Source organism: Lipotes vexillifer, unplaced genomic scaffold (genome assembly GCF_000442215.2).
Source record: "Lipotes vexillifer unplaced genomic scaffold, Lipotes_vexillifer_v1.1 scaffold76, whole genome shotgun sequence".
Lineage (NCBI taxonomy): Eukaryota > Metazoa > Chordata > Mammalia > Artiodactyla > Lipotidae > Lipotes > Lipotes vexillifer.
In genome coordinates this window covers 2,270,336-2,278,603 of record NW_006773751.1, presented here as the reverse complement: position 1 = coordinate 2,278,603, position 8,268 = coordinate 2,270,336, and positions in this window count along the sequence as shown.

Sequence of the window (8,268 nt, the reverse complement as noted above, 5' to 3'; positions counted from 1 at the left end):
ACATAGATTTTTAAATTGTTTGTTTTTATGTTTAACATATATAATTTAATATTTTGGATATAAAAGCACGATGAAAAATAATAATACAAACATCTGTATATCCACACCCAGCTTGAGAAATAAAAACATTATCAACACAGGAAGTTGAAGCTTCTTGCGGTCACCCCTACCATGTATTGATTCCCCTTCTGCTCCTTCAGAGGTAATCGCATTTCCAAATTCAGTTTTTTTTATTCCTTGATACTTAAAAATATTATGCTACATTTGTGTGTATTCCTGAGTAAGCTATACCAATATTGCACATGTTTTTAAGCTTCATGGAAGTGGTATTATGTATATATCCTTTTGCAATTTACTTTTTAAAAACTATGTTTGTGAGATTTATCCTTTAATTTATTTTCATTGTTGCTTAGTATTTTATTGTATGAGTATTCCCCAGCTTACTTACCCATTCTCCTGATGATGGACCTATTACTTCCTATTTTTGAGATTATAAACAATGCTTTCATAAAATCTCTTGTACTTGGTTTTCTTATAGAAGTTAACTATTTAATACAAGTCTGAGGTGAGATAAGGAGCTTGTATCAGAATATAAATCAACGTACCATTTCTTTTTATTTATTTATTTACTTACTTGGTTGCACCAGGTCTTAGTTGAGGCATGCATGTGGGAACCAGTTCCCTGATCAGGGGTCGAACCCGGGCCCTCTGCATTGAGAGTGTAGAGTCTTATCCACTGCCCCACCAGGGAAGTCCCATTGTACCGTTTCTTTCATCAAGAAAGTTTTATCTCAAAAAAAAAAAAAGTCAGCTCACCTAGGCAGTATGATTACTGATGTAGTTGATTTACATCCTTGCACAAGCTCTTTATCTTACTGTGGTTCAGTAACAACGAGTTTGAGAATGTGGACCACTTTCAGTGAACTTGTTGGGTCATAGGCACATCTTCAACTTTACTGCCTATTTCCAAAGTGTTCTCCCAAATCATTGAACCAGTTTACATAGCTATCAGAAGTGGATAAAAATTCCCATTGCTTCGCGTCTTTGCCAACATGTGATATTATCAGATTTTTAAATTTTTTGCCAATCTGGTGGGTGTGAGACAGTTCTTATTATGGTTTTATTTTGTCTTTCCCTGATTGCTGGTGATGTAGAGCATCTTGCCATTTAGAAAATTTTTAAAATTATTTTTTATTGAGATATAATTGACATATAACATTGTATTAGTTTTAGGTGTACAATATAATGATTTGATACATGTATCTATTGTGAACATGCAGTATTTGTCTTCCTCTGTTTGACTTATTTCACTTAGCATAATGCCCTCAAGTTTGTTGCAAATGGTTGCCTCTTTTAAAAATTGGTTTTTAGTTTTTTTTTTTAAATCATTGAACTTTTCTGGACTGTTGCTACTAATCTTTAATTTTTTCTTTAACTCCTTTTTTCAAACGCGGATTACGTCTGCTATTGCTTCTTCTGTTATGTCTTCTTGCTTATTCTCCCTCTTCTCTTTCTTTCCCCACTGTTGATCATTCCATTCTTGTGGAATGTTACTAATGCACCTATGGCTGATTTTCTGCTTTTCTAACTCCACTGTCACTCTTTGCTGGCTCAAGTTCTCTCAGGATCTATCTCTACTTGTGGTAAAGGTCATGTAATTGCATGCTGAATAAGCAAGACTCAGGGGTGTGATAATAAAAACAACTTTACTTTGTTCTTCCGCTGTCCTTCTATATCCGTTCTGTGAGGGAAATCCTTCTCTTACTCCTGGATAAAACTCAAGAAGTTCCCATGACTTTTCTGATCAGTTTTAGTTAATAAAAAGTCTGAACTCACGTTAGCTGACAAACAGTGTTAATTCAGTAATAAAATGTCCAGCGCAATATATGAATCAACATTTCTATCTTTACCCAAAGGTGTGACTTCTGCCCTCTCCTATCTAGGGCTTCCTGCATTTTTGCTGTCTCCTTCCAGGAGGGAGCAAGGTGCTTTTCTTTTTCTGTCTGGACTATCTCCATTTCCTCAAGTTTGCTGCCCTACCCGGGGTGGAAGGCAGGAAGTCGGGGAGGCAGGGAGGAGCTCTGAGGCTTATATAAGAACATTCTCACCTGACTGCTACTGTCATAAGGTGGATGTTTAAAGCCAATTCTTTCTCTTGGGGGATTTCACTGGCTTCTTTAAAGGATCTCCTGCCTGGCTGCCATAGCTGCAACTCCCTGGATGTGCGTCTTGCCTCCCCTTCAGCTGGCCACTCCCAAGGTCCCCTCATCTATGGTTCCCAGCCAAATACTCTTCTTTCTCTGGATTTCACTCACTCCTTCAGGCCACCCTCTTGGGAGGATTCCTTCCATTTTAATTTCTTTTTTAAAAAAGGAAAATACCTATTCTTTATTTTAAAATATTTATTTTTTTGAATGGTTCGTATAGTCACATTTTTTACTGACAAGTTGCTCTAGTAACCCAAAGAAGTGAAGGAGAAGGCAGCTGCCTCACCACCCAGATATTGATTTGTTCAGACGTTTCAATGCCTCATGATACAATAAAACCACGAACGTTTTCTTTAAAAAAAACTTCGAAATTTTAAAAATATAAGAGACTACAACTGATAAGTCTCCCTCTTACTCCCTGTCATTAGTTTCCTTCCATATTGACAGCCAGTGTTAACAGTCTCTTCTGTACCTCTGTAGAGATATTATATGTATGTATAAGCAAATGTTCTATATCTTCCCACCTTAAGTCGAAGAGTAGAATACTACTGACATGGGTCTCACAGCTAGCTCCTGGGATTCACTAATCTCTGGCTCCCCTTTTAGAGCAAGGAATACTTAATTTCACGAGTACCGTCAGATACTCAGAACAGAAGCTGCTGTACTTTTTCCAGGCTTCATTCCAGTCTCAGACTACTCCGGGGTCCAAATTCTGAAGCACGTATGTAGCTCTCCTCAAAGTCCCTCTCTCAGTAGCTTGAGGTAAGGAAGAAGCTACCTCTGCATTCCCACTGCCTGTTCTCCCCTCAAAAGTCTTCCCCTCAAATCCTCTGAACCTACAATCTCTCAATTCTTTCATATCAGTGACCAGGTTGAAGGATCTTTAGTGAAGTTATGTGAAGAATCACATAACTGGTCTCATATTACTCCTTTGAAAATGTGCTTCTTGGAGTCCCGTCACATAACTTACTCTGGTTGCTGCTATCAGTTTGCCTTAGGGCTTCACTCAAAAACTGTAATTTAACATTTTTCCAAAGAAGACATGCAGATGGGCAACAGGTACATGAAAAGATGCTCTATATGGCTAAGCAGCAGGAAAATGCAAATCAAAACCGCAGGGAGATGTCACCTCACACTTGTTATAATGGCTATTATCAAAGAGACAAGAGATAACAAGTGCTGATGAGGACATAGAGCAAAGGGAACCCTTGTACCTTGTTGGTGAATATGTAAATTTAGTGCAGCCACTACTATGGAAAACAGTATGAAAGTTCCTCAAAAAGTTAAAAATAGAATTGCCATATGATCCAGCAATTCCACTTCTGGGTATTCATTTTTTTTTTTTTTTGGCGGTACGCGGGCCTCTCACTGCTGTGGCCTCTCCCGTTGGGGAGCACAGGCTCCGGACGCGCAGGCTCAGCGGCCATGGCTCACGGGCCCAGCCGCTCCGCGGCATATGGGATCTTCCCGGACCGGGGCACGAACCGGCGTCCTCTGCATCGGCAGGCGGACACTCAACCACTGCACCACCAGGGAAGCCCATGGGTAATCATTTGAATAAAATGAAAACACTTAACTTGTAAAGATATATTCACCCCCATGTTCATCGCAGCATTATTTATAAGTCAAGATACGGAAACTAAATGCTTATCAACAGATGAATAACTAAAGAAAATGTGAGATATATATCTATAATATATATATATATATATATATATATGCCACAATATTCTATTATTCAGCCATAAAAAAGATGAAATCTTGCCATTTGTGACAAGATGGATGGACTATGAAGGCATTGTGCTAAGTGAAATAACTCAGACCGAGAAAGACAAATACTGTACAATCTCACATGTGGAATCTAAAAACAAAAACAAAAAGAAAAGAAAAACCAAACTCATAGTTACAGAGAACATATTGGTGGATGCCAGAGGTGGGGAAGTGGGGGAAGAAGAAATGGGTGAAGGAAATCAAAAGGTACAAGCTTCCAGTTATAAAATAAATAAGTCATGGAGTTGTAATGTACAGCACGGTGACTACAGTCAGTGATACTATATTTCATATTTGAAAGTTGCTGAGAGAGTAAATCTTAAAAGTTCTCATCACAAGAAAAACAATTCTGGTACTATGTGTGGTGATGGATGTTAACTAGATTTATTGTGATATCATTCTGCAATATATACAAATATCAAATCATTATGTTGTACACCTGAAACCAATATAAAGTTTTGTATGTCAATTATATATCAATTGAAAAAGGAATGATGAAATTAAAAATTGCAACTTAATATTCTTGTTAATAACAGTCAAATATGGTTAAATGCTGCCTTTATAGATATCCCTATTCTCCTTTCACTCTCTGGATTTTCTGTCAAATGACTTCTCTGACCAATATTACCTTGGCTTGTGTGCTCAGGCATACACACTCACACATACACAAATATTTATATATATGAAGATAAATGACTATGTCTCTGTTTTATTGTCAAAGAAAGTTCTTACTGATAAGTTTTAGGTTTTTTATAGTTCTGCACATCAGAACACCAAATACCCTAGAAAATTCAAAACTAAGCCAAAAGATTGAATCTAGAAAAAGAAAGTAACCAGAAAACCCATCCCTAAATTTGGTGTCTGCATAGTTTGTTAGAATTGAAGGGAAATTTGCAGTCTGAATGGTTGAATTTATTATTGAAAAGGTGGTGGACAAGATTACAGATCAGATTTGACACCTAGGCTTGACATTTCAATAGAAATGTCTTTAGCCAATCCTGACACATAATTTCATTCAATTAACCTCAAATAGCGAATGACATCACCATAGCTGTATCTCTCTATTTCTCGATTTGTTATGTCTAGAGATCAATGTCAAATATTACATTCTCAGGAAAGAAAACATGTAGCTATTCACCCCAAATTTAATTAAATCCAACAAACATTCAATTAAATTCAACAAATATTGAGTGCCTAGTATATGCAAGGCACATATTCAGTTGATAAAAAATAGTAAAAATAACCAACATTTTTGAGCACCTTCTGTGCACAAAGTACCATGCTATGCTATGTCCTTTACATGTGTTGTTTCTTTTAACCCTCACAAAACCTTATGGAGTAGTAGGTATAATTGTAATCTCTACTAGACAGATGTGGAAACTGAGGCACAAAGAGGTTAAGTAACTTGACCAAAGTTATTTGATTTGATCCAGGTCTACGTGACTCCGAAGTTTATGCTCTTATACCACTGTGAAGGAGACAAAGAGCTTTATAGTCTAATGTGACAAAGGTGTGTAATATAAAGGCAGAACTATCTATAGTAGGTACAATCCTAAGGAGGTACAGAGCATTGTGGAGTTCAGGGGTGCACTCAGTACCTGCAAAGGATGAGCAGTCATGGAATTTTTCCTGCAGTAGGTAGTTTTTGAGCTCGTACTTAAGGAATGTGGCAGAAATTGCAAACCAGGGTGATATGTGATCCAGGTTATGGAACAAAGGTCTAGAAGTAGGAATGAACGGGCCATGTCTGAGATGGAAACTGGCTTGAACATTACATCCAGTTAGGGAAATAATAATAGCCACTCTTTATTTCTCTCTTTTATGTGCCAGGCTCTTGACAGATGTTATTTCTAATCTTTAAGACAACCCTATATGGTAGGTATAATTAGTCATGATTTATGGACAATAAAATGGAAGTTTTTGAGGTCCTGGGCAAGTGATGGAGTCAAGATTTGAATTGGAATCTTCCTGACACCACATCCTTGCCCTTTCTATTTTTTTTGTGCTGCCTTACTTTAGGAAGATAGAAAGCTTGGCTGGTGTCATATTGAGAAAAGCCTTAATGACTGAGGTGAGGAATTTTTACTTATCTTGGCAGGCACAGGCAGGCCAGGGACAAAACTCAAGCTGAACTCTAGGAAGACTGCTGAAATCATTTGGGCAGGAGAAAAGAGAGCCTGAATTCGAAGAGCAGTGGTGCACCTGGACAACAGGGAAGTGGATTTAAGAAATATGTATTATTGGTATTTAGAGACAATAGCTGATTGGGTAGGAGCAAGGCATAGAGAAGAATATATAGTATTTTAAAACTTTTTGTTCTCTTAGTTCTCAGAAGTGTGTTTGCAATGGCCATTAACAGAGATACAGGACAGGAAGAGGAGCTGGCTTTGTGGGATTGAGGAGTGGGAAAACACGTGAACTTAATTTGGGAGTTGGAGGTACCGATGACTTCTGTATCTATGTGGAGATGGGTAAGACAGCTGGAGATTCAGTCTGAAGTTTGGGGCTAAGATCAAGTTCTCCAAGAAAGTTGAGAGTCAAAGCTACAGTACTCAACAAAGAATATAAAGAATATAAAGACACCAAGATCTTGGTGTCTACTAAGAAGTAGGAAAAAAAGGGAGCTACATTAAATACCTATTATGTGCCTAGCACTACGGGCAGGGTAACAAACCTTTCCTCATTAAGCTTCCAATCTTGTTCAAGAGATTAATTACACTCATGAAAGAGCAAACAGTACAAAACAATGTACTCAGGAGCCAACCTGTAGGGTATAAGCAATAAGAGTTATGGGATGTTGAAAAGGAGAGGGGTTGATGTGTTGAAGTTCTTTTCAAAGTGAAGGAGAGACCCAAGATCAGTACAAGGTATAAGAGGTGGAAATCGTGCATAGGCTGATATGAGGATAGCATTGCTCCCTACACAGTGACAGGAATTTTGGTGTTTTCTCTGTTGCCCAGGGGGTAGTATGGGGGTGAAAACAATATAAATAGCCTTTGGAGTAAGGGAGACCTCAAATTTTACATCTGCTTTTTATTGATGGTGTAATATTGGGAAAATTACTTAGCTTTTCAGCACTTTAAAAAAATGAGTATAATACTTAATAAGATGGTTGAATAAATTCAGTAAAATAACATGAAAAGCATCTATCCCACTGCTTTACATAGAAAGGTTGGGGAAAACTTAATTAACTCTTTCCTTACGTTGTTTTTCTTGCTACCACTGGCACCACTGGGATACCCACATTTCCTGCTTTCCCCCCCAGCACAGCTTCCTGGAGACACAGTACACATTTTACATATGTGCAGGATTTTTGTACATCCATTTACCTCCTATTCAGGCACAGCTATAGGCCCCGAGAGAGCAGGCAGTTACTGCCTCCAGCTTTTATTAAGATCCACTCGACAAGCATTTATTGAGCACCTACAATGTTCCAGTTACTATGCTAGGCCCTGTTGGTGTATAAAGAGAAGAGAAAAAAAAGAGTCCTCAAGATGAGAAACAGTCTCTGGATAAATAGCTATATGAGTTCAGAAGGTGGAGGAAAGTCAAGGGTGGAGGGCTTGTGTGCAGTGAGCACCTAGCAGAAGGTGGCATTATTTGCAAAAGAGATGTCATTTAAGCTAAGTCTTGACAGATCATAGAATTCACCATGCAGAGATTGGGGAAAGTGGATAAGGATGGTAGAAGATATGGTGATCATAGAGTCTCTTAAAGCACAGTTATATCAATGCCAACACCTAAGGGGAGGAAACTCCGTTTTACTTGCTCTGGAGTCTTAAGCCACTAGGCAGAGTGCATGCTGAACAGAATTGTAACCCTCGCGAATGAAACGGCCACAGTGCCAGCAGTGGGTAACTGCCGCAGCCGCAGAGCTGCAATTACTCTGAAACTGACTGGGGTACAGAAGATTTATTTGGACAACTGGTGAAACATCATAAACACTGAGTAGCTGCAATTTTCAGACTTCGAGCTCATCCTTGTCATAACCCCAGCTTGTTTTTTTTCGGCCGGGGGTGAAATGCATAGCCAGAAGGCCCACTTAGATGAAACAGGGCGTGGGGGGAGGGCGGGGGGTGAGGGGAAGGTCTCCGCTGCGGATCTACTTTGGCTCCTCCCAAGACCTGCAAGGCTCAACCTTCGCCACACTAAACATGGCGCCCTCGAACTGCCTCTCCTCGTTTTATCTCACACTCGCCTTTTGGCCACACTTAGCATGGCCCTAACCGAAGGTTGCATTCCTCTGGAACCGACTCGGGACACTTCTCGCGAGTTTTGCCTCGACACCCCC